The 27,412-nt window shown below is 37.3% G+C and overlaps 1 long non-coding RNA gene across 5 annotated transcripts in view; it reads right to left on the reverse strand.

The window, feature by feature from the left end:
* LOC109316322 overlaps positions 1 to 27,412 on the reverse strand; it is a 119,392-nt gene that overhangs the window by 87,369 nt on the left and 4,611 nt on the right. For 4 of the 5 annotated variants that reach the window (XR_002102807.1, XR_002102806.1, XR_002102808.1 and 1 more), the window contains one exon: positions 10,501 to 10,705. The exons of the other annotated variant lie outside the window; for it this stretch is intronic. This is a non-coding gene — a long non-coding RNA (uncharacterized LOC109316322). The remainder of the gene's footprint in view (positions 1 to 10,500; positions 10,706 to 27,412) is intronic. 5 annotated transcript variants of the gene reach the window in all.

Below are 27,412 nucleotides of genomic sequence, written 5' to 3' on the forward strand. Positions count from 1 at the left end.
CTGCTTCTTGATTTTGGGTAAGACACAAAAAGAAATCTAATCTCTCTACAGTCTCATTCTGTCTGGAATTACAGTCCTCATCACACACGTTTTTCTCCTTTTCCAGTGCTCAGCCCTTACTCCTGGGGATCTTCTTGTTCTCATACATGAGGGAGTAGAAAATCTTAACCTTCATCTTCTCACCTTTATCCTCCCTAGTCAATTCTGTATAGAGCTAGCTTTATACAACACTTTATTTCCACTGCTTCCATGCACGCGTTCCAGTATTTGCCTGCAAATTCAGAGTGCATTTGTCTGTCTCTCATCGTGCTGCCTATTTGCTCTGCTTCTCCGTTTTCCTTTGCTTGTCTGTTAAACATCATTTCTCTCCTGTGGGTCTTGCTAGCCTGACAGCTACCACCATTATCTGTATACCACATGCTGGACAATAATGAGAAGAGTTCATGTTTCTTAAACTGGATTTTTATTAAACAGAAAAACAAAACAAACATGCAAAGACACAAAATACCATGAGGGCTATGACAGTCAGGATGACAGCATGCTGTTTGGGTGAGCTAAACACACACTATTTTGCTAGATAAAAGTAGTAGTGTCTATTATTCTACACTGTGAATGAATTTGGGGGGGGGGGGTATTTTTTTTTTTGCCTGGGAATCATCAGAGGCATTGTTTAAATCTTACGTGTCATGCAGCATTACACTTTCTTCTGCTTCTGCACACACCTCCTCAGTTCTGCAGGAGACAAACCATCCTCCCACTGTTCTTCCCCCTGAGAAGCTTCTGAGCTCCACAGAAGAGACTTCCTAAGTAGACGCAAATTGTACTCTGCTGGAGAACCTACGTCTTGAGACAGTGCTCTGGAAGGACCCTAAGCTCCTTAGGCATATTGTCCCCTATTGCTGAATTTGGTGGCTTCAGAGATGAATAACTTTTTAATTTTTCTGGCAAAGAAGCTCTGCTGAACCATTATAAGAGTATATGCATCTGCTCAAGATGCAATAGGAAAGTAGGGCTGGAGAGGACCTCAGAAAGTATCTAGTTCAGCCTCCTGCTCAGGGTAGGACTATCCCTGATTAAACCATCCCAGTCAAGTGTTTGGCTAACCTGCTCTTGAAGATTTCCAGGAATGGAGAGTCCACAACTTCTCTAGATAACCTGTTCCAATACCTGACTACTTTCAAGGTAAAAAAAACTTTTTTCTTAATATCCAACCTAATTTCTTTCACTGCAGTTTGAAAGCAACCAAGTTTATTCCATATGATAAAACTGCAGTTAATATGTGAACAATTTGACACACAATACCGCTTCAAAACCAGTCAAAGGCATTACTCCTCCCAGGGACCAATAGAAAAAATAAACGTCGTTTTATTTATTGTTACTCCGTTAAATTTCATTTTAAAAGGCAGTGGTAATGTAACTCCCAATACATTTTCACCTTTCTGGAACACAAAAGAACAAAAAGGCTCACTCCCGGACTATATGGAACAGGTTGCAGCTGGACTTACAATTTATGTCAAGCTTCCAATGAATTCCTGGCCACCTAGGCTAAGTACAGATAGTCAAAAAGCCCAAGGCTGAATCGATTCACTCTTCACAGGTTAGTCTAAACTGCACAGACTGAACCAATAAGCAAGTGACTAGACATTTACTTTTGATTCTGGAAATGCAGCCATATACCTGAAGCGGCTCAGGACAAAAGCTGGGGGGTGCTAGAGCAGACAGCTTGGGGCAAAGCTAGATCGCCTACCCTGTATGGAGAGATAGGCTAGACTGCCTACCCTGTATGGAGTGGGGGGGACTGTGGGGAGGTACAAAGCATCCTGGGATGCTGGGGACCTATGAGTTAACTTGAATCTGGAGGGGACCTGGGACAGAAATTCAGTCAACTGACTAAGCCTAAATCAGTTAAGTCTAATTAACTACATTAATCTAGTTTTAGCTTAAACTGCTTTCAGCCATTTTTAAAGTGGTTTATGTGTACTAAACTTCTGTTGTGTTACAGATCTGAACTGGTTTGCAATCACTTATCATAGTTTATCTGTAATTTCTGTCCAAAGCCATAGTGCTGATTTATGGGGCACTTCCTGGTGAGCCATAAAGAACTGGCTGATTGTGTGATGCTTAATATTTTCACTTCTACCAAAAAGAATCTGAGAAAGCTAAACATGAACCAAGTACAGCCCCAAAAGTATTTTCAGATATGCAGTGTCTGTAGCTCGTATACTTTTGTCTTGGGATCACCTGTGAAAGCAGGTCACTCAACCCTCACTTCAATCCTGTATCAGCAAAACCCTGGGTTTCTCAGGCCTTTTCTAACAATTTAAACAATCTACTAAGTCTACAACATTTAAACATATTTGCAAATAATAGTAGAAATATGTCCAGGGTACTCTGTATCTGTGCATTTAATCAAAGAACACCAGAGACCCAACTCCTGATCTCCCCACATCTGCAACACACCTTTCACTCCTGGTCTGTTATCAATTGTGACATTTGTTACACTTCCCCATTGGATACCAGAGGGGGTGGGGTGGGGAGGAGTGTTCAAAGTCTTCACAAAAGGAGGCTGCATTAAGCACAGCACAGAGCAGTGCTAAGAATGGAGGAAATGCAATGGTGAGCTGTAAGTCAGCTTTACAAATTCTCCCTGTGCATTATGCACAAATAATAGCAGTACCAGGATCTGGGCAAATATCCTTACTACTTTTTAACAAAGTTCTTAACAAGACACTGGTCCATTACATCAGTAACAACTAAAAACCGACAAGAGAAGCAAGATGTGTTGGGTATTTGACCAGTCAAATAAAATTTGATCAACTGACTGGTCAAATAATTGGTCAGAAGTAATAAAAAAAATGCCCATTGGTCCAAATAATACACAGAAAAAGCAAAAATTTTCCATTAAATGTGTCAAAAATAATTTAAAAACATCGTATTTCTGTAAAACTACAAAAAAATGCAGGTTTTTTTTTTTTTTTTTTAAAATACAGTTGCTATAATCTTTGTCCAGTGAAAAAATATGCAGTCAATTGACCAGTAAATTGACAATATTTGGCCGGTCAATTAATCGGCTTGCCAATCATAATATAATGTAGTAAGTTGTCAAAAGAAGTTGTGAACTCCTGTGTCTAAAGATATTCAAGCTTTGCTTTGCAGTAATAGAGTATAATAATGGAGTATGATACAGTAAAATAGATTAAGGGATCAAATCCATATAGAAGACCTTATGTTACAATGTGCTGAATACCTCAATTGATCAGATCTCCTCCCAGAACAGACCCCATATTATTCTGTTTTAAAATTATGGTCACTCTATAGGCTCCTCCAAAACTGTGGAACAAGAAATCATCCACAGCCTGGGCTGTGTTAACTGTGGTCTTAATAGGGACTATGGTTTCTTATCCTCATTTCTTATTCTTCCCAGTAGCGTAACAACATTGGGTTGGGGGAGAGGAAGGGAAAGGGTGTGTGTGCGATTTGGGTACCGGCCTGAGGTATTCACTTAGTGGGTAAGGCACAGAAATACCAGCTCCCACAGCTGCTAACGAGCAGTTAGCACCACTAGTAGCAGTTGCCACACTCCCATGTGCATCTGCTGCCCAGGGCACAGAGCTGCCCTGTTGCACCTCTATTTCTGCCAGTCTATTCACACCAGTAGAATCTGACAAGGTATACTGTTGCCCATGAAAGCCTGTGCTTTGCTGAATCAGTTAGTCTCTAAAGCGCTACCTGCTCTACCTTCTGCCTGACTTCAGACTATGATGGCTAATGACCTCCCTATAGGCTCCAGACAGCTGGAACCTATAAACATCCATCAATATTTTCATACTAATACAGCATCTCTTGGAGGATAATGTACCAAAACAGAAATGCCTTCTCCTTGGGACAAAGGTCCATTAAAAGGGGGTTTCTGCTATTACAGGGTTGGTCAATTTACTTTATTTTAATAGTGAATAAATTGGTTCCTGTTGTTGGGAATAAAAGCAGGAGTTTGTTATAACAGGGCTTGTTATAATGAGGTTGTCCTGTATGTAAACACACAGCATATGCACACATTTATAACAATACAGATGTATATGTATATCAGTTTGTTCATAATAGCAATAACTAATGTTACTTTTTCCAACATAACATTTTTATCCAGCCTGCCAAGCTTGTTTTTCTAAGTCTAAAAGAAATACAAAAGTTCAACATCAAGACCCTGACATTGCAAGTTGGGTAACATATCAGGATTGCATGATGACTGCAACATATTGGTATCCCCTGCAATACTGACTCTCTGTTCAAAAACTCTTAAATGAAAAGTTTTGGTTTTCTGACAGAAAATAAAACAACAGCCTTTATATCTTCCACTGAAATAATGTAACCACTACTTTTTATCTTTTTTTAAGCAGCAGCCTATTCATGCTTTTACATGATTCACACTGCATGAGTGGACATGAACAGAGTTGACATTTACGCATATAGTGGGAAAGCACTGATTACAAACCTGTTTTCTACTGTAGGGCTGTGCAACTGGCAGCCTACAGGCTGCATCCGGCCTAGGAGTGGTTAAAGTGAGGCTCATGGACTTCTGTCCAGCTGCTACTGGCCTCATTGCTTCTACTTCTGCAGCAGCAGCTGGAGTCCTTGAGTTAGGGCAGAAGTCTTGGAGGCAGCCCAATAAGTTGGCTGACCAGACAGTAGGGGAAGGGGGGTGGGAATGAGGTGCAGAGGAGGCAGGTGTCACATGGGGCTTGCAAAGGGTACCTGGGAAGGGTTGGAACCTGGGTTCTTCTGCATGCCTGTGGTGGGGAGGAGCGGGTTTGCATAGCAGCATAAGGGGTAGTGGTGTTGTACAGTAGCAGTGGGGTAGGGGGGCAGCAGCAGCAAAAGGGGGCTCACACTACCTTGGTGGTGGGAGGGGAACCCTGCAGTAGGGGGTGGAGGCTCAGGCTGCTTGTATGGGATGTGAGTTGTCAATGGCAGGGGTCTCAGAAGCCTCCACAGTTTGTGGCCCCTGCAGCATGCAGCCCCCAGCTGCTTTGAAGTCGGACAACCCTGTTCCATTTAAATCAATAGGCATCTTTTCATTTACATTAAATCGGCACTGGAGTGGGGAGTATACACGTATATTTCTTTGACTTGTAAAAAAGGATAATAATAATCAGCTGTTCCCATAAGTGTAAGGAATGTGGTTATATAATGAACCAAATCATGGTCCCTAATTGTGACATCTAACATTCACAGTGCACCAGAATGAGAAACACAATTGCTTTGTTTTTAATAGTCATCTTCTGTTGAGTATTATTAGTATTAAGAAAATATTGAAGAGATATTAGGAACTATAAAAGACATCTGGTTTCTATGCAGGTACTTTACATTGCTTTAACATTTGTGAAAAATAAAAAAAGAAGGATATCAAGATACTTGAAGGGATAAAGTCACTCCTTCTATTCCTTTCTTTTTCACGCTCTCCCTCTCTCTTTTTGAGAACTTGAAAAATAACTGCTTATTTTATAAAAAGTGAATGCCTTTCCCCCTGCTAGCCCTTCTAAGGTGAGGAGACCAAAAATTCATACCAATGAGTGCAAACACGTGTGTTCAGAGGATCTTTATAAAATTAAATGAGCATAAAACAAACAATGTTGAAAGATCACTATTGAATTTGCGAAGTGAAGCACTCAAAAGTCAGAAAAGGCTTGAATTCAGTCTGCCCTCCCCTTATTTTCAGAAACATCGAAATGATTTGACTGAACTTCTCCCAGAACAATTCAGCTGGAGTCAGACATCTAACTTACAAAAATCTGTTTGAAATTGTTCAATCTTGGCAAAAGTTCTAAGCAACTGAAATCAGGGTCTTATAATGGGAAGTGTCAGGTGACCTTAATGGGATGGTGCAACCAACCCCAACCAACAAATCTTTTCCTGGTTCAGTGCTACCACCTGATTTGAACGGGGCTGGTCACTGTCTTTAAAATTAATCAGCTAACTTAAGGCCACTGCTTATTTTACCTATGGTATTTATATTCCAGCACATTTTTTTCTGGACAAAATAGGATAATCAGTCATTTCCTGTAGATTGGAAAGGAGCCTAGACTCAAATGATAGGCTTGCAAGGGGGATTTAGTATTGGAGCAACTGCACTGTCCGTTTTCCATATGTATTTCTCACCAGCTGAGTTAAGATCCCTGGTGTACCAGAGAACCTGCTTTTCACAGATGGGTCCAAAGCGCTCCATATGAATAGTCCAAATTACCTAATTTATTATGGAATTCTAAAGAAAACTGCAGCTGAGAAAAAAAGCAAACACAACCAAAACGTCCTTAGCTCTGAACACATCTAAAATAAGCTTTCCAGAAATGTTCATTCACTGGGCTCTGACTCCTCTTTTACTTCTGGGTTATGAAATTAAGTGAATTGACTTCCCCCAGCCAAGGGCCAAGGTATCAGGGAGATCAATGTTAATTTAACTTAGTTGGCAGCAGTTTGCAAAATGGCTCATTTCTCACTTTACTGCAGATGAGACAAGTTCGGATACCCTGATTTCCCCTTCTATTTATATTCATCAGAATATGATTTCAGTTTGTGGCTGTGGGAAGAGTAGACTTCACCAATCTCAACATGGGGGATGGGAAAACACTTGACAACCAAGAGTATCCAGGGTAAGCAAATTTTAAGGAAGATTTATCAAGCACTAATAGGTTATGAAGTAGACTTGAAAAAACTTTTTATGAGACTAAAGGATTAGAGGAACAATTAAAAGAAGAAAATATACCTATAATGTGAATAATAATAAGTGCAATACCTTTAACTGTAGGTGAGATGGCTAGATTTTCAAGCAAAAACTGGATTGCTATTGGGAGGGTTGTGGTATGAGAGAGAGAGGAAGAATGAGAGCATGCTGTTCTGCTACACAACAGGTTAATACTTGTTACATATGTTGGAAATTCCGCTGTGCATATTTATTTCAATTAATTATTTTTGGGAAAGCTGTTGGGTAACTTACTTGGTTTTATTACTTACAGGAGATATTTTCCACAGGGACAAAATTCACCTCTGTGCAGAGGGGCAGTACAAGGCTGCTATACTACTGAAGACCTCAAAGGAGCTCACATGAGGATACTTTCCAATAAACTGAGCATTAAAGAGTCTGCAGCTAACTCTGAGGTCTTGCCCTAAGGGGATATGTTTATTTTTGGACTAATGTACTTTGCAAAGCACTAGGAGACACTTTCCAACTCTCTTAAAAACAACATTCTAATAAAGGCGTCTGTGTCTCGTATAAGCAGGTCCACATCTATCATAATTGTAATTATAACATGATTCTTACAGAAAATTATTTTCCTAACTTAGTTTGATGGTATGAGGAGACACTAATTTCAGGCACCGGGTACTTTGGACACATTATTAACAACCTAATCCAATTAAGACCAAAAAAAGAGCAAATTGCTAACCATTCCTAAGTAGCCTGTCCATAAAAAAAGTTTACTTGCCAAACAAAAACCTAATCCCTCTCCAAATAAAAATTCACAGTCCCATAGAAATTACCACAGAAGCTTGCAGAAACAGGTAATCAGCAAAGTGTGCCGAAATGGTAGACAAATTCAAGCAACTTTGGACCAAATTGCCTAAGGCACTGGTTCCCAACCTTTTTTTTGCTCCAAACCGCTGCTGGGAGTGGAGCATGGTGGCAGCGGCACCAGCAGCACAGGGACAGGAGAGCTGCCTGCACACAGCGTGGCTCGTCCTTTGTGTGTGGTACCACCAACACTGCTCACATGACCCTCATTTGAGTCGCAACCCAAAGTCAGGAACTGCTGGCATAAGAGAACTAAGTTTCAAGTCAAAGGGCCCTCACAAAGAATGGTTCACACTGGTAATTTTCTTATGTATCAGCAGAGCTGCTGTATTAATGTCACTCCTTATCTCAACTGTGCCAACACTAACCAAGAAGTAAGACCCCTTGATAGGTAATCTATAATTCTTATGGCTTTGTTCTCACATACCCAATTATGGAAATGGGTGAACATGAAGTATTTATGCTAAATAAAATGAGCAATGTGATAAATGAAGATCCAAAAGCATCATAAGCTTCATTGTGTTGCTCATTTTGCATTATTTATGTCAGGGTGGTAACCTGTGGGCTGTAGGCTGGATCTGGCCTGAAAAGAGATTTTACCTGGCCTACTAAACACATCTGCAAAAGAACATACCATCTAGTGGCTGCCTCCATCAACTGACACTTCTGGTCTGAGGGGGAAAGGACTATGTCAGTTCAACCTGCTCTTAATGAAAGTTTATTGATCCCTGGTTTCAGCTAGATTGGGTAAGCAGTTGTGTCAATGGATATGCAGGCAAAAGCTTTGTTTATTTATAGGGTTTCCTATGCAGAAGGTACTTATAACATAATCCAGCAAGCTATTTTTATCACCTGTACTCAGAACCACTATACCTGCAAAAGAAAAATATGCATTCATCTCCTCCTCTTTCACAGTATAGCACAGCCAGACAAAGAAGTATGGATGTGCATACTACTATGAAACAATTCAAGTTATCTAGATTCTCAGTCCTACAAATGCTTACTACCAAGTAGAAGGCTACCAGTACTTTTACTAAGAGGTTAGATGATGTATTTGTATATGAAGGTTTGGATAGGGATGATCCTACCTCAGGCAGTGTTGAACTAGATGACCTTTGGAAGTTCCTTCCAGGCCTCATTATTTATGACTCAGTGACTAAGGCAGGGTAGGGTGGCCCTGCCTTCTATCCAACTTCAGCCTAACACAGCTAACTACTTCTCTTTAACAGCAAGTATAATGCTTTCCACCACTGAATATTCCAATAATGTTAATAAAAGCTGGAGGCATATAAAGACTTGGGGTTTCCTTCAAGCCATATCTATAAATATAAATAAATAACCAAATCTGTTATCCATAAACCTGTACATGCTACTACTTTGTCTGCCAAGGCCAAAATATGGAATAAAAATGCAAAATGAACATTGCATTATTTATCATAAGAAGTATTATCATTACAGTAAATGGAAGTGCTTGCTGTACAATGCATTTATGCCCTGAATATTTACAAGAATGGGCCTTTTTTGTTTCCAAAATGCATGAACTGCAGAGTAAGCAAGGGAACTAAACCCAGGAGTGCAAGGAAATCTCAATACCTATTTGAAACCAAACCATAAGATGCAATAGTATACGAAGTGTTTGGCAACACCCCGCTTCACTGTACTAAATTGATATATAGATAAAATGCGCTGGATGAATTAGCCTTGCCAAGTACATAATGATGGAAACTGCTACTTAATCACAGATTCATTGAAAATTGGGGCTGGAAGGGCCCTCAAGAGATCATCTAGTCCAACCCCCTGCTCAAAGCAGGATTATCACCAACTAGATCATCCCAGCCAAGGCTTTGTCTACCCAGGTCTTGAAAATCTCCAAAAATGGACAATCCACAGCCTCTTCAAGTAACCTGTTCCAATGTTTTATTAACCTCTTAGCAAGAATGTTTTTTTCCTAATATCTAATCTAAACTTTCCTTGCTGCAACTTGAGACTATTGCTCCTTGCTCTGTCATCTGACACCACTGAGAACAGTCTAGTGACATCCTCTTTGGAACTACCCTTCAGGTAGTTGAAGGCTGCTATTAAATCCCCCCTCAGTCTTCATTTCTCCAGACCAAATAAGCTCAGTTTCCTCAGCCTCTCCTCAGAAGTCATGTGCCTCAGCCCCCTAACTGCTGCCCGCTGCTGGACTCTCTCCAGTTTGTCTACATCCTTTCTGTAATGGAGGGCTCCAAACTGGATGGTACTTCAGATGGCCTCACCAGTGCCAAATAGAAAGGAAGAATCACTTTCCCTGATCTGCTGGTAATCCTATTATTAATGCAGCCCAGTATGGCATTAGCCTTTTTTGCAACAAGGGCACACTGTTGGCTCATCTTCAACTTATTGTCCACTGTAACCCCCATGTTCTTTCGGCAGAGCTGCTGTTTAGCCAGTCAGTCCCCAGCCTGTACTGGGGCACTAGTATTCTTCAAATAATTTATTTTTAGTAGACTGAGTTAATGAAAAATTAATATTAAAAAAAAAGCCATGGGAAAGACAATACTACTTCTCTATAGTGAAAGGTTTTGGTGACTTTCCACAATATAAGCAAACAGATTATATTATAGTATTTGCTGGCAATCAATCCTTCCAGTATTTGCACTGAAACTTTTTAATGGTTAAATAATTTGGCATAAAACACTACCCTAATGTATTTTTTCAATTGTAGAACAAATTATTTTTGCAAGTATATGTAATTTGGGGTTTTTTTAATCCTGGAAATAATTTTGTAGTCATTGCTTCCTTTTACAATAATTTTCTTAAATGGTGAGGCTGCAGCAGACATTTGGCATATAAGCTGGCATAGATGTGCAGACGAAACCCATCCCTTCCCTATGCTGGCATTATATACCCAAACTGAAAAGTTACTAGTGATTTAGGACTATGCTATAAAGTCTTACCTTAACACTTCAGAAGAGTTTCTCTCTGAAACCTTAGCAGATGATGCCAATGAAAAACTTTCCTTCAGTTTAGGTTTGATCTTGTGAGTTGGAGGAAGAATCAAGAGAGGAAGGTTTAGAATTTAGCTTTGAGTTGCATAATCCTGCTGCCATAAATTTCACACTCTTTCTAGGAAGATTGTGTCCTGAAGTTTAGATTTATATGCTGAAATTTCAAAAGAAAATAAGTCTCTATCAGCTTTAAAAAAGCTCAGAAATAGATAAAGAAATTCATTCATCATTACCTGAAATGCCAGATTCCTGGGAAAAGTAAAAATATTATAGTTTTATTTTATATGTTTAAGAATACCATAGGCTGAATTTCCTTTGTGGGTGGTAACAAAGAGTATCTAAATCCTGTGTTCAGATATATGTAGGAACAAATGTGAACGCAATTTGGGCATCCAAAGGTCCTAGACAGGAATCCACATTTAGAAATTTCACCCTGTCTCTGAAAACCCAGGTGTAGGCAGGAATGCACCATTTATTCTTCAGTGCATAATTTCAATTTTCTACAGCAACAATTCTCATAATATTCTTGGTACATAATTTTTATTCTTCATTAGGCCTTTTAACACATGCTAGATTTTTTTCTAACTGCACCCACTCTCTTCATGATTATACTCTGTGTAATGACAGGTCTGCCTCAGGAGACTATGGTTATACCATGGAACAGAAAGCAACAGGATCAGCCAGTGCATGTATAAATTTCAAACGGCTGGCTAATCCAGTGAGAGACATAACATAAGAGAATAGAAATTATCTGCATTGTAAAGCAGGACAGCAGTATTGTTTGGTACTGTATTCTGCATGCATTTCAGCAATGTTAAAGCACACCTGCTTTCTGATTCACATATCATATAGGTTTGAAATGATGCAGAAAGCCTGACTTAACTGACTGTCTAGGGAAAGAATAACATAACCTTTTTGTAAGCATCCTGGGGATTATCTATTCAGAAACATGTGCTCTAAAATAAAACTAAGCGTACTTCAGATAATGGCAAGTCTTCCCTGTTATACTCTTTAAATTCAGGTTGGAGATTTACTAAGAAGTCTGCTCAGTGGTCAGGAAACGAGGGCTGGATTCAACAGCAAGAGCTTAAATCTAACCTCAAATCAGAGAGTAGCTATGGCTAAATAATAACCTTTTTTAAAATGAGAAATGGGCCTTATTACAAAGTTTAAATCTGAACTCCCCTGATCAAGCTTGATGTTCTGATGCTTATTGGAAATAAGACTCAGCTTTGTTTCCAATGCGTATGTGGAAACCCCTCTCAGAAGCCAGATGCATGTCTCAGACTGAGAAAAATTCATGTTCATTATTGCTATACTGTTCATGCACAGATTTTCACACACAACTGAAGATCCATGAACAGATCTGCATGGTTGTAGAATTTAAAACTCAGTATTTATTTAATGTATGATTTACAAATAGACTCAGTCAGGTCAGGTGAAAATAAGTGTATACAGTCCCACTGCACACTTTTTTGACCATTTGATATTTTTTTAAACACGTCATTACATTTAGCTGACAACCTGCACTGTACCAGTGTATATAATTACAACCTAAATTAGATTTGCTATAAACCCCTTTAAAGAGCAGATTATTCTTTAATTACCATACCATGAAGATTTGAATGTGGCAGAAAATAACCCATACTATAAAATAGAAATTTAGTAATATGCAGATATAGTTCCTTATTTGACCTATGAAAAAATATTAAAAACTTGCCAGGAGTATTGTATTAAAAAATGTACCTGTTTTACAAAAGCGTAGGTCTAGCAACAGATTATACACCGATCATGATGTTGACTAATCTCATGACTGATTCATAAATCTCATGATAGATGTTCTTCTAAAAGCCCAAACTCCTGGATTTATATAAGTACACGCTAGTTCAACTTTCATTTTTCTAAAAAAGTAAGTCTTTAGTTTTCATGGTTATGCATCACACATCCATCAGCAGGTCCTGAAGGTTTAAAGATCAGTAGTAAATAAAAAAGAACCCCAATACTGTTATTTTTAATTTAGCATTTAAACTGATTTCATTATTTTATGAAGTATGACTCAATGTTTGAGTTTAGCAAACAACATGATATTTTTACAGGATATCATTGTTAAAGCGAAGGGAAGGTCAGCCATAGCAACAGCTACTGGAAGTGCTACTAGCTGATGGTCAGAATAGATAAAATGCAGTAGACAGGAGAGGAGAAAACAGCTACTGCCTGCACTGCCTCTCATACAAAGCTGCTATAGTGACTGGGCAGAGAACCAGTTCCAAGTAACCACCATCATCCAGATCTCCACATGAATGACACAGTGGTGATGAGAACAATTTTACCATAACAAGCCTCAGCTTCCTGTGTGTTAGTGTGTTGTGGGTGGTTTTGATTTAAAATTCTGTGCTTGTTGCTAATCACAGGTTCATCTACATCTCAGCTTCATATCTGGTACTCCACTCATGATCCTTCATTGCCTCTACATGCTCCTCCACGGCACGTTCCAAAACACTGTTCATTTCCTCAAGTGATTTTAAGGCTTCCTTACCTAATGCCACAAGTTGCCCTCCTTGAGCCATGTACCGTGGCAGATGACTGAGCCCGAGTTATTTCAGTACACAAGATAGAGTGCAGGGACCAATGAAGTATAGCTATCTCCCTTTAATGCAAAAAAAGACAAAACAGTTTTTCTAAATTTTCCCAATTATAAATGAAATCTATTTTGGTTGTGGTCATTTTTTAGTTTTGGTCTATTCATAGCACCCAGCCTTGTTTCCAACATCAGCACATCTTTTTCACATGGGTCAAACCACCTATTAGAACTGTCCAAGAATAACATAATTTTCAGCTGGTTTCCCTCCACGTCTTTCATATTTTTCCCTCCTAAAAAGTATGCTTGAAATCAGAAGACTGATGTGCAATAATCTGGGGAATCAATGAACAACAAAAAACTAGAGCTACCATTAAGGTAGTCAGTAAGATTATTACTTAAACACACAGATCAAAGAGGCCCAGAGGCCCAGGATTATTGATAGTGTTAAAAATATTATGAAATACAAAGGTGCAAAAAAGATGGCATGTCAAGAGCATTTTATCAGGTGCTTTAAGGGGCATATTCTTCCTGCCCTGCCACCTGTTTAAGACCTTGAAATTCAAATGCCCTTTGTGTGTTCAAATACATGCTGTATGTTTTTCAAGTCTAAAAAATGTAGAGTGAAACTCACAGGGGGAACCAAACTGAGTAGGAAAAATATGGCTATAAGACAACTCCAAAGTACCCCCAAACATGGGTGTCACAATTCTGAGATGCTTTTATTAGGCCACCTTCTTTAAGCAAATGTTTTTCGTCAATTCCTTGAGTAGTTTTGCTTCACTTCTTTCTTTTCTTTAGTTGCATCTTTACCATCATTATGCTAATGTATATTTTCTTCCCTCTGAAAAGATCAGGGAGACAAAATAGAGTCCTATGTTTGGCACCAAAGGCATTGGAGAGCTCAAGAAGCTCCTAGGAAATTTCAAACTCTGGCAAACGAGTCCCTCGGGCTTTCTTAAAAAACAGGTCCAAGCTTGTCTGTATGTCTGTCTGTCAGGTTCACAGAAACTTGCCTCAGAAGAAAAAAATTCTTATTATGTTTGAAGTTCAGACCATCTAAGTAAATTCAGTGTGCTGTTAAAAGAAAGGGAGAGAGGGAGGGAAAAAGAAGTACAGGGTGTAAGGAAAGGGGGACAGGAAGAAAGATCCTAGCTGCACTCATAGGATATGTACAGCCATTACATGTAGATTGGCTTAACTGGGATTAGGTAGATCTAAATATCTATCTGTGCAGGCATTCATGGGGGTTAAATAAGGCAAAACATGGTAGGACTGATCTAAGTTATTTCACCCGAGGAGATAAACTAACTTAGAACAGGAATGGGTTAACCCATTCTATCAATACCTGTCTGCATTCAGAGCACAGCCACAGGGCTGGAAAGGCCAAGCTGCTCACCCCAGTCCCAGGGCTCTTCTCTTCCTATCCCCCACACCTACCCAGATGGGCTATTTTTAGCCCCCCCGACAGACCACTCTGGACCCACCGCCCCATCCACCCTTTTCCCCATCCCAAATTACTTAAATCCTATTCCCCATGCAGCTTCTGGCACTGGTGGCATAAACTAAGCTTTGGGAATGTAGATCAGGTGTGGCTAATAGCTGTACCCATACTCATTTAACAGCCTAAGACTAGAGGAAGGAAGGAAAACACTGACACACGCAATAGCTTCAGGATCAAAGAAAGCATGATTAGTGAAAGAAGATGATTCCCTAAAAACACCTAAATCTATTTCCCAAATGACTCACCAACCCTGTAGCTAAGGTGCAGTGGTGGCTGTAGAAGGTAAGACGGAACAGCAACACTACTCTGGCATCAGGTAATCCATATATGTCACTATCAGCCCCAAAGTTACCTAAAAGGGTCAATCACAACTGGGTGGTAACCATGGAGATATGTGAAATGTGTTTTTCTCCCTTCCCTCTTGCTTTAAAATAAATAATTTTAATTTACTATATGAGCTTTTAAAATACTGATCTACGGTGAGTATACTGCACACACCAATATTAGCGATTTATTATGTTACAGATACATAGAGATATATTTGTAAGAGAGAAATAAGACTTGATTTTTTTTGCCTAACTGTTGAAACTTGGATTAGAATTTTTTTAAAGGATATATGAAAGCATTTTCTATCCAACAGCTTCCTAAATGGTAACTGTATTGTGTATGCATGTGTGGGGGCTCAGAATAATAATGTAACAAAGATTATTACATCTACATCTATCTATCGATCTTTTTTTAAAAAAAAATTGTACAAGAACCATAAATGAACTGTGACCGGGCAAACACTAGTAACTAGCTACAAATGAATGTGGCTGTGGAAACTTTAGCTAAAAAGCATTTGGATAGGAAACAAACATACCCATTCATTTCTCTATTTAAACCAAAATTATCACATGTATTTGTCCTGTTACACACAATTTTGTTGAACACTAGGAATTAAAATCCTGGCTTTTCTGAAATCCAAAGCAAAACTCCTATTTATTGCAATGGGCCCAAGATTTCACCTGGAAAATCACACAGACTGATCCTGCAAACATTTCCATGTGATTCCACCTCAACTCACACAATGGTTCCCTCTGATTTCAAAGGGACCACACTTGTAAGCGATGTTACTTCCCTGTGTTCAGAGTAATAAAACCAACATAAATAATTATTTTGAGCATGATTTTTAAAACTGTTACATCTGCTCTAGGATCACCTCTCTCCCTTACTCATAAAATGCTTCCTAAAATAAGTATTGCTAGGGTGTTGTGCTTCTACACCCTAAAGTAAGGCCCAAATCATATATCTAAACAACTGTATATCTACACTTACTAATAATGGATTACCCATTACCAACAATCTACCCCTACCAAGTACTATAAAATAAAGGCCTTGCTATAAAAAATAAGTTTTTATTCAAGTATCTACATGAGAATTTTAAATTGTTTTCCAGATTGCTCTTGTATCAAAGTGCAACCTGTTTATTTTGACCTCAGTTCTTAGAAATTGTTGATGCCATGATAGAAATATGCTCTCTGTTCCAACAGGCAACAAACAGTTCTAATGACAGCAAGCTCCATCTGTGCTGTTAGAATGTACAACTTCAGTCTATAGCTCATATATATAGGTTTTATATAAATATGAAGAGATAATTTATGATGCTTTTTCTCAAGAAAAAAAACTCACCCTAGAAATACCCCATCTCTCAAAATGTAAAAAGAAACATACTGTACTGTAGAACCTGGATTATAGAAGTGTAGAATATGTTTTGGTGTTGAAAAAAGTATTGATTAGAAATATTCTGTTTTGGTTAATGTAGATGTCCTTGCCCACAGAGCATGCAAGTACAGTTGACACTTATTTTCCAACCTGTTTCTGACAATGTTTTTAATCTTAAAATTAAGCCTAAAAATATCTATAGCCAGCAAAATGTTAGAGTAAACTAAGCAAAATAAACTGTGTTACTCACAATAAACTGTCATGCTTAATTAAAGGGAATACTCTAATGAAAAAGTAGGTTATAGAGGAATGCATGTTATAGACTCTTTCATTTCTTTTGTGTCTCTACTTCTTATGTGGTACAGCTGTGGAGCAGCGCCCACTGGTACCGGTAGCATGAAAATGACAGTTTTTTTCTTTACCAAGGTCTGGTACCAATTAGCATGGATTTAGAAGCACTATATAAAAGACAGTGCCGATTTGTGTTTAAATTTTTATCTTGATTAAAGTGGCAGACTATGGCACAAACACACAGCTTATCTGATGTTTAAAATGTTACCTTAATAAATTATCAAGAAATGTAGTACATATTTTTCTAAGTCTACTAATCGATTGTGCAGTTTATGTTTAAATTCTGAAATTTGGTTATGCCAACTGGCTCTAGCCAAATGGCATAGAAACAGCAAATCATTTCACAGAGGATACTAGTCAAATTGTTAACTCTATATATCCCAAACAAAAATATAAACGAAAACCACGTATGCAGTATCATTTTATAAGCTAGAGAGTCAGCCCTATTAATTACAATTATTTTATAATTCCATAAATTAAATTTAAAATGAATTACGGCACATAAAATTAAAAATGAAGGGCCAGATTCAGTGTTAAATTACAGTAGTATCCATATGAAATAGCTACACCGAGGATATCCTTCAGTATCTACCTCCAAAAACAGAGTGTGATTTAGTCCTGAATTAAGATTCATTTTTCTCTAAATATCTTCAATGATTCTAAACATAATTTTAGCGTTAGCTTTCTATGCATCTATACTGATTATGGTATAATGTAATATTTCCAACACAAGCACACTGAAGCAAGAATGTATTACTCAGGGCAGCCGGGGGGTGGACCCTGATCAAGGAGAACCAAAAATAAAATACATTTAGGTCAAATTGTTTACTAAAAATTAAGGAATATATAGCAGCATTTTGTATACATATGTAAACAACTTCTAAAAAGATAGTAAAATATTTTTTCAAGACATATGTTAAGGATTCTGTATTTCATGGAGCTTCTACTACTCCATTGTTGTTTTAATATATAACAACTTAACTTTTCTACAACTTAACATATTCATCATCAAAGCAAGAAAGTGTGCTAAAACTTGTAAATGGTTTAAAAATTAACCAGCACGTACCTTATCTCAGAAATTAAGGTAGAAGGTATACATGCGAGTGTCTGTATTGACGCATTTATTATCTAAAGATAATCAACTTTTTATATTTCCCAAGAGAGGGAAATGTACTACTTACATTTTTTCCCCAGTTTTGAACACGGAACTTGGCTGCTATAGGTTTTTTCCCACACAAATCAACCCTTAGCTCTTTTGAATTGAAACAATATGGGATGATTATTGTGGGAATTTTTTACTGTTACTGTAATTTAAAACTTTCTGTACCCAATTTTACATTTTCTATAAATCAAAACCCCATTTTACTTAGGGCTACAGTTAAACAGAGGAAATCAAAGACCAACTTCCAAGCAAGCTTTGCTATTAATCACTGGAAGAACTAGTAGTACTACTACTTTTACTGCAGCTTCTTTCTGCATGAAAACTACATTTTAATCTAAAACTCTAGGTCTTTAGAAGAAACTGCAGTACAGATGAGCTTTCAATACAATCAATACAATATAGTATTGCATACCGTAGGATAAAACAGTAGTACTGCATTAAAAATATGTCACCTAACACATAAAATTCCCCACTAAAAATATAATATTTCTAAGTTTTTCATGGGCTTCCCCCCACCCCCCAGTACAACACATGCCTGTTGAAAAACGTAACTCTGACAGCATTTGAGCTGAGACAGTACTATTGGACAAACAGTTATTTAGGGCCTGATCCTGCATCTACTTAAGTGAATTGGTTTTGCTTTTTAGTACATGGAATAAAGTGAATTAGCTTTCCTTTCCCTTTTCCTTTCTTTTTTAAAAATTATGGCTTGAAAACTGTCACTTCATCTCAAATTGAAAATTTTGTTTAAAGGGTTCTTGCTTTAAAAAATCCCGATAAGGCCTAGGACTTAAACATGCCTAAAAACCATGAAAACAAAACTCTGCTGAGTATGCACGAATTTTTGGATAACTTTTCATTATTTAAAAAAAAAAAAAACTTTAATTTCTTACAAAAGAACCCTGCTGACTGCTAGAGAAAATAGACATATTTTTAAATAACAAAAACAAAAACTATTTATTCCATATTTTTTCCTCACTATACCAGTTACGTGTCTTTAGTGTCCAGTGTTTTTTTTCCTTGCAGGACAACAGGCACATTCTTGACTGTCTTACACTGTGCAACCCCAGTGGAGCTAATAAGTTACATGTCTGTGTAGAAACTGCTGCAATTGCCTGCTCCAATATGTTACAGACAGACAATATTATTAAGCTATTCACAAAATACCTCCTTGAAAATGATAATCAGCTCCTAGCTAATTTATGCAGTAAGCTCTGCAACTCTAACATACTAAAGACGAACAAAACCAATATGTTATATAAACGGTGTGTTTTTGTGTTTAGTAAAATAAGGTGGATGTGTATTTTGAATCCAAGTCTATATTTTTGTAATTTTTTTAGTTTGGCTACAAGAAAAAAAAAATACAGATTGGAACGTTTCTGGGGACTATGAGAAAGGCTCTTTATTAAGAATTCCTGAATTACGATTCAAACTTTCATGCCAGTAGTGACCCAAAAGTAGTTTTCCTTCCCTGATTAGAACAAAACTAAAATAAGTAAAATTACCTACCATGGTTGTACATGTATAGACTTCTTGTCTATTGGTTTCTTTTGTAGGATTTCTAATTCACATGCAGATTTACCCCTGAAACCGAACCCCCCGTTACACCCTGAAACTGAATTCCTGGTGCAGTCAGTATCTCTCTTTCCTAGAGTATAAAGATCATATTCCAAATCTGCCAGTCAGCCTCTGATGCAGTGTACTGCTGCAGTGAGTTTCCCAGTCTCCACTTGAGTGTGTGGTGGAGCCTGCTGGTCATTTTGAATATACCACCCACCTCACTGAAGGAGGGGAAAAATACTAACTCTGTCTTCTTTTCTGGTTTGAGCTGCAGGCACAGACAGGCACTGACTGTAGAGGAGGGACAGAGACTAAAACAATCACTACAGCCACAGCACTGCCTACCAATAATTTTGAAAAGACATCCTGAGTGGGTTTAAACAACGGGGTGAAGAAACAAAAAGTGGTACAAAACCAGAAAACCATTAAAAAATACAAGACTTAGTTTTGCACAGTTATGCAAAAAGTACAAAGAAAAAGGATTACTGGCAAAATAAGACTACAAACTATAACATTCAACCTCCCTTCTACTTTCCCCCTTTAAGTTCATCACATTCATTTCTTCCATCTACTCTCAAGACTTTAAACAAAGGTGCAGGGACCATTCCTACCTGGGATTTGCTCAACACTTAGTACATAGGGCCACAAACCTGGAGGCAGCAGATGCTGTATTGAGCATAAGTAGTTATAAGTCTCAGGCAATTTTCGGAAGCATTCACAAAGTGTGTGTGTCCAATCTGAAACACCTAAATGCTCATTCTCAGACATTCTGATTTTCAAAACCTCTAAAATTCGGCTGTAGATCTATTAAGTTGAACCTTTAAAAATTAGAGCAAGCTAATTCAGGCTAAAGGACTTTCTTATATTATAAACATGTACAGAAGTACTACTAACCAAGTAGTATATCTGTAATGGGCTGTCAGCAGGGTAGAGGGAAAATGGGAAGGAACAATCATGTAGATGTTATTGGATTTTTTCTTTTCGGTTTGGTCTACTAAACACATGTAAAAGTAATTCACATGCATAAACATCTGCAGGATCTGGATGTAAATAACACACTTGAAGAAAGGTAGAAAAATGAACTGGCATTTAAAATATTAATTAAAAAGCTAGCCTCCTATAATAACTACAAAAATATTATAGGTTTTGCCATAGACTCTATATGGCTTCCTCTACTTGGTCATATTCTAAGCAAGTCTGTTACTTAATTATACAGTATATATCGTGTGTGTCTGGGGGCATTCTTAAGTGTAGCTGTACCCTTGATGAGAAAGAAAAACTGGAGACAGGGTTATTGAGAAAGCCTGTTAATTTGAGATGAGTGTAATTTGCTACACAATGCCAAAACTATGCTGTCCAGGCACTCTCAATAGTTCTTCTAGAAACTAAACTCCCTAGTACCAGTAAGAAACATGGGATGGTAATGAAAGGGAAAAAAAACAAAAACGAACGCACGCATATATTATGGTGAAAGGGATGGAACTCTTATCGGGGAAAAAGTCCGCAAACGGAAGATATAAAATATATCACATACATTATTTTAACAAACTTCCTCCCAGATAGCTATACTAGAGGGAAAGTTTGAAATGGTACGATTCGTAAATTTTTGCTTCCATGGTCATCGTTTGTATTCTACAAGGGTATTTTTATAATTAATCATCTAATTTATTTTCATAAACCACATTAGATATCCATCATCATACATTTTCATAATTTTACAGACACACCTACATTGAAAGGGGAATGGACTAAATGATTTAATAGATTTCTTCTATCACTAAGTTTTCTGATACAAGCAGAGACTTTTACACTGTGCCTTGTAATCATTCTTATCACTTATGAATGCTCCAAAAAGCGTACCTAATTTACCAAAAGGTGTTGGCAAAGGAAACATGGCATGTTAGGTTAGGAAAGGCCTTAATCTTCCACTTTTGAAAGTTTGAATTAATATCCAACTTTAGATTATGAATAATAGTGAAATTTCAGAGACAAAGGCCCTCTCAGACCTCACTGCAAAACTAGAGGAAAACTTTAGTAAAAGGTAAGATCACAATATATTTGCAGCCTTTTGGAAATTAATGTTATTAGTCCCTCAATTTTATGAGCATAAATTGTACTGATTTCAAAACAACTTAGATTTCCACCATTAAAAAAATATTCTCACTTGTTATTTATGCTGTACTTTGCACATGCAGCCATTAACTGATTCTTACGACTGTTCTGTCAAAGCAGTAAAAGATTTCTATTCTCACTGTATGAATGAGGAAACTGAGGCGGGGGAAAATTTACAGTGACTAGATGAAAACAAGAGAGCCAGAAGCAAAGCCTAATTATCCAGGCATTCCATCAGACTACGACACCAAAAAAGAGGAAATCATAGCCAGAGCCTATCTGGTGTTTAGGAAAGCGGAACTAAAAAAACCCCAAATTTCACCAACACATTTTTCAAAGTAGCCAGTCACGTGAACTGGTTGTAGAGTTCCTCCAACATCAATGGGACAATGAAATAATTCACAGGAGTAGGCACACTCCACACAGTAGTTAAGCTTTTAACAGACTAGTCCCTACAGATGAAATTCACACCTATGTGAAGGGTCAGAACAAGGCTTACACACTATTGAAGTTAGTTTTAGTGAGACCTAAATGATGCATAACCCTTCAGATGGCTTGCTACAGAGGTGAATTTCACTCCTTAGGAGTAACAGTAGCAGAGTAAACAAACCTCTTCTATAACTAGTGCTCAGAATTAGTAATACTAGAATGCATAGTGAAATGTATCTATGTAAAGCCCAAATCACTCGCATAAAAAAACTTTTTCATCAGTAAAAACCTTTCAAATGTTCTACTGAGGAGCTGCAATCAACCATACCATTCACCACCCAGTAAATTTTCAAATTTTATCTCTGAAAGATGATACTGGGAGTTTTGATTTGTTCTTACTTTACAAGCCTTTTTAAAAGTAGCATACACAGTTAGACATAGTTCTACATTTTTCCTACTCACTTCTCTAGGGAAGCTTGTTAATCATTCTTTATAGAAGGTTTTATTTTAAATTTGCCTACATCAGCTGAGGAACACCCAAATGACCACGAAAAGTTACAAAACTCAGACTTTTATGCAGGAAGTTTATAAGAAATACCCTTATTCTCCTTTTCCACGTGAGTTTCAATACATGACTAGCTCGGTGTGCACTCTTCACTGCATTCCGCTCATCAGATAGTCAGAATGAAGACAAATACGGTTATGGAATTTCAGTGTCCATGGACCCAATCAGGAGTTTCATAACTGCTCATGGGGTTTAAATCATACACAATACAGACATCTCCTACTCCCAACAAGAAAAGACTTACTACTTTGGGAAGATAAATATGTTTCAGTTTAATGCTCAATGTGCTTTTTAACTTGTCAGAACTGAAGAAATTAAGATTCAGATTCTATCATCACATTTCACTGAGTCATTAAATACAAATGTTATCAGCAAATATGAAGGCATTGGCATCTATCATAGGAGTCATGCTAATGAAACCTCTTGTCTAGAATGAAGCAAAGCAAAGCAAGTCATGAAGGACTCCTATATACAGGCAGGGAGCAGACTCCAACGTGATGCAAATCCACCATGCTGGAGCAGACTCAATTAATGCACTCCAGCAGACTCTGGTGTCATGTGTATTAGCGTCCCCACACCAAAATATGGCAGCAGCGCACCTTAAACTAAAGTTCCTTCAATGAGCTTCAGTTCAAAGCATCCTGCTGCCATTTTTCAGTGACACTCAGGCTCTATTAATTAAAAGTGCTTGCTAATTAAAGCCCCTCCCCGCACCTCCTGGAACAACTGTAAAAATGCCCCAAATGTCTCCTGAAAGTGCCACCAATTTCCCAGCATGCCCAGCTCTCCTACAATACATGCAGCTTTTAACTCAGTAGCTGACAGCCTGAAAGCAATTCCCCTTTTCAGTAGGTACAACTAGAGGATGCAAACACCAGGCAGTGCTATTATATACTATTTTTCATCTCTTTTGCTTAGGTTTTGATGCCTAAGGACATTTTTGGTTAAAATACAAATATTGGATGCTTAATTTTTTTCCTACATATTAAGCAGAAGGTTAACTAATGGAAAATAAAAGACATAACATTACAAATATGTTTTATGCATTTACTATGATTCTGTGGATGTGTGTGCACATGGATGATAAATATACAATATTTGTATTTTAAAATTATAAATAAGAAGCAGGATTTACAGATGGCCATCTCAGGGTAATTCTGCCTTCTATATAGTATAAATGAAAAATGAGAAATCTACATCCATATACCAAAATCAATAGTGACCCATTTAATATTTAATTATGTGAATGTAATAAACTATAGTTTTATTGGTCAAATTTTATTTTTAACAATAGGTAATACAAAGTCTAAGCACGCTGCTCTTGTAACTTAGAACGAGAAAAGCTTTAATTTTCACACAGCATTCAAAACTGTGGAAATGTTTATCAAGAGAACAGATACTCCTTGGTCATTGAGGCCGTAGGCCTTTCCAGAGGCTTTTTGTACAGTTTCTATTCATTTTGGGACATTTACTTCCCCATTTCACACCCTCTGCAACATGGAGATTCCTGTTAAAGAAAGGCATTAAAACAAGAGCTGCTTTCTGGAAGTCCACTGTTTAAATGAGTCAAACTAATCCAAAGAAAATTTAATAGTTTTTCAATTTATATTCAGAGGCTGTCTCCTGTACCTGTTCAAGTTCAGTCTGTAGGGGGCTGATCCCAAACCTACTGACATTTATGGGAGGCTTAACTGACTCTGGATTAGGACCTAAAAAACTTCTGGATGATTTTTGGATGAACAAGCAAGACAAATATAAACTGTCAAGGACAACAAACGTCTGGCTGGGATTAAAAATGTTAAATGACAACAGAAAATAAGAGCCACACTTCTAAGAATAAATCTTTAAAAAGTAATGTGGTGACATATAGAAGAAAGAATCTAATAATTCTAAAATAAGAATCATTTCAGTATGAATGTACAGTTACAAAGATCCCATAATGCAATTAAATAGCTGCTCCAGACACCCTATTGTACATTAACTGAGTTAAAATAAAAGGATACAAAAAGAGTGCCGATACATTTAGAAATCTATGTAAAGGGCTTGTATGTATGAAGAGAGCACCTACTGGATAGAGATCACTAATAATAATAATTAATCATGATAATAATATTTATATATTCAAAACACTGAAAATTGGATTTTTCATATGTATTATACTCTATAGGTGAAATCTTAAAATCAGTAACTCTAACATCTAGTGGGAACAATGTAAAGCTATTTGAAGGCATTTTATATAGCCTTTCTATACTACAAATACTGTAATCTGTAAAGTTGAAACTCACTATACTTGAAAACAAACGGTCAAAAAGCAAACAAATCTCACTTTCCTATTGTGGTATAGGACACATTTATTTTAGTTATGAATGCGAAGTGACAGGCCTAATATGACTGCAAAACATTAAAATCCAAAAGCTAAGTAAATAAAATGACACAAATTAAATACGGCAGTTTCTTTTTAATATTTTAGATCAATCATTTTTAGTATACTTTTATATTTCTTAAAAGCTAGGAAAAAAGAAAAGAAACTGAAGAAAATAATCACCTTTAAAATTTTTCTAATTTTAGTATCTCAACATGCTAATGTTTATTAGTTCCATTGGGTATTTTACATTTACTCTCAAAATTGTACGAGCTTCTGATTATTAAAAGTTCGCCTCCTTCAATTTCTTTATGAAATATCATGAGCAATTTAAGCCATTAAAAATGTGTATGCATGTAGGTATGTATTACATGCTAAAGACATGCAAGACTTGAAAGTTGCATTCAGTGCTGTAAAAATATCATTCAGTAATTCAAATACATTCAGCCAAGAGCTCTAGAACCTGAAGACTTATTAAATTAATGTTTAATAAAGGCCCATTGCTTTTTGTAATAAATTATTTTTTTTCTTAATTCCCCTCCCACCTTTACAAAAACTATGATCAGTATTAGAAGCTGTTTTTTCTCCCTAATGTATCCGAAAAGTTTTGAAAAGAGCGAATTTTATGAATATTTTACAAAGATCAGGCAGGAGCTGAATGTTTTTCCTGACAAGATAACAGGACATGAGATTTGAGGTAACAGGACATGAGATTTGAGTATAGTGGAGAAAAGAAATACCACATGGGTATCATAAATATTTAGGACCCTTCCAAGAATACTTTAATTTAAAGAGAGAATTCTTATGCATGAAGCCATAGCGTCAGTTTTGTTCCTAGTACAAACCCAGTGGCTCTTCCTTTCCCACCCCCCATCCTCCCCACTCTCATTTATTACAACAGGGACACAAAGCTCCTTGGATCTTCCTTTATCGGCTTTTGAACTATAACTGACATGCACAATCTATTTTAAGATGTATGTGGAAATGACATTCCTGAATAATTTCAGGCTCTTGAAAACATGCAGAGGGCAGAAAGTCATGCTTACAGCTGCATCATAATTTCAAACTACTACACATAGAGGCTTAATGAGAAAAACTCCCATTGACTTCAGTGGGCTTCCCATTAGACTCTGTTATTTTTCAAGTTAAGATGCAACACATTTACGGACGAGGCAACAGTGTATTAGTAAATAATTGGTAGTACTGACCTTCAGAAAATAGCTTTTTTTTTTTTTTTAATAAAGAGCTACTCAAAATGACAAGTGCATTAATTTAACAATGGCCCTAAAATATCAAGAGCACTTGAAAGGGCCTGATTCTCCAGTTTTTATTTACATGTACTGTCTCATGAGTCAGGGTGTCAGAAGATTGGGCATGTAATAAGAAATTTGTGCCATTTTACTGATTAGATTACATGCACTAGCAGGATCCTGACATCAGTGAAGTTACCTGGAGCTTTTCAGTTGATGTAACAAAGGGGAAGATTGATTCTGAATTTATAAGTACATCCTTCTTTTAAAAATCATGAAATAATTACATCTCCTGATCTAGACCAGATTTAGAAAGGCAAACCTGTAAAAGGTGCATATGTCATTATTTAGCAAATGCTTGTGCACAAAGGGATTAACCCAAAGTGTTAAATTCAACAGAAGGGGGGGATGGTCAATGTCAACAGGCTTTGGATCAGGCTCTGAATTAACCAGCATGTGCAAAGGGGTTTACACTTGTATGAGAGTCTGTGCTAGTAAGTACTGGGAGGGCAGCTCAGGGGTTAGGGGGATGGGGGGTGCAGGAGTGCATGCACAGTTTAAAAATTACTCCTGTTTCAGTTCTACTGATTTACCACTTTCTATCTATCTATGCGTATCTAATATGCTGGCCACAGTATTTTCTACCTCTTACTGTAATTGCCAGTGTGTCTAGCTGTGTATGCACAAAAAAGAATAAATATATATCTTTCCACAAATCAAATGCTGTTCATATGCATACTCAATCAACACACAGAGAATATGGGGGGTTTTCTACCTATAGTGCTCAAGATACTGAAACCTACATTCATGTTTCCAATTTTTAATTTTTTTTTTTGCCGGTTTCACACACTGTACCAGTAGGAATAGTGACATGGCCATGCATTGTTATAGCTCTGCTATAACCAACACTTTGATTACCTGCACCTGTGTCAAGCTGACAGCGTGCAATGCAGTTTGGAGGGAAAATGTTTAATTAGAACACATTTCCATTTTCTGGATGGAAGGTATTGCAATCACAGGCCTATCCACCTCTTAAGCAGCGGTGTGCACAGGAGAACTTAAGCCTTGCTGTGTAGCCTGGTAGACCCCGCAGCACTTTATTATGTCACCAGAGTGAGTGTCACATGGGATGAAGGCTGATTACAGCAGTTATTCCATTTGTGAGGAACACTTCATTGACACTTTTCTTAAAAAAATATCTGGATGAAATAAAACCTGCCTTTCATTGCATTTTTTGTTGTAACTTTCTAGAGGTTTCCTAATAGTCAAGAATGTATTAGAAGA

Source organism: Crocodylus porosus, unplaced genomic scaffold (assembly GCF_001723895.1).
Source record: "Crocodylus porosus isolate Cpor-Errol unplaced genomic scaffold, CroPor_comp1, whole genome shotgun sequence".
NCBI classification, from domain to species: domain Eukaryota; kingdom Metazoa; phylum Chordata; order Crocodylia; family Crocodylidae; genus Crocodylus; species Crocodylus porosus.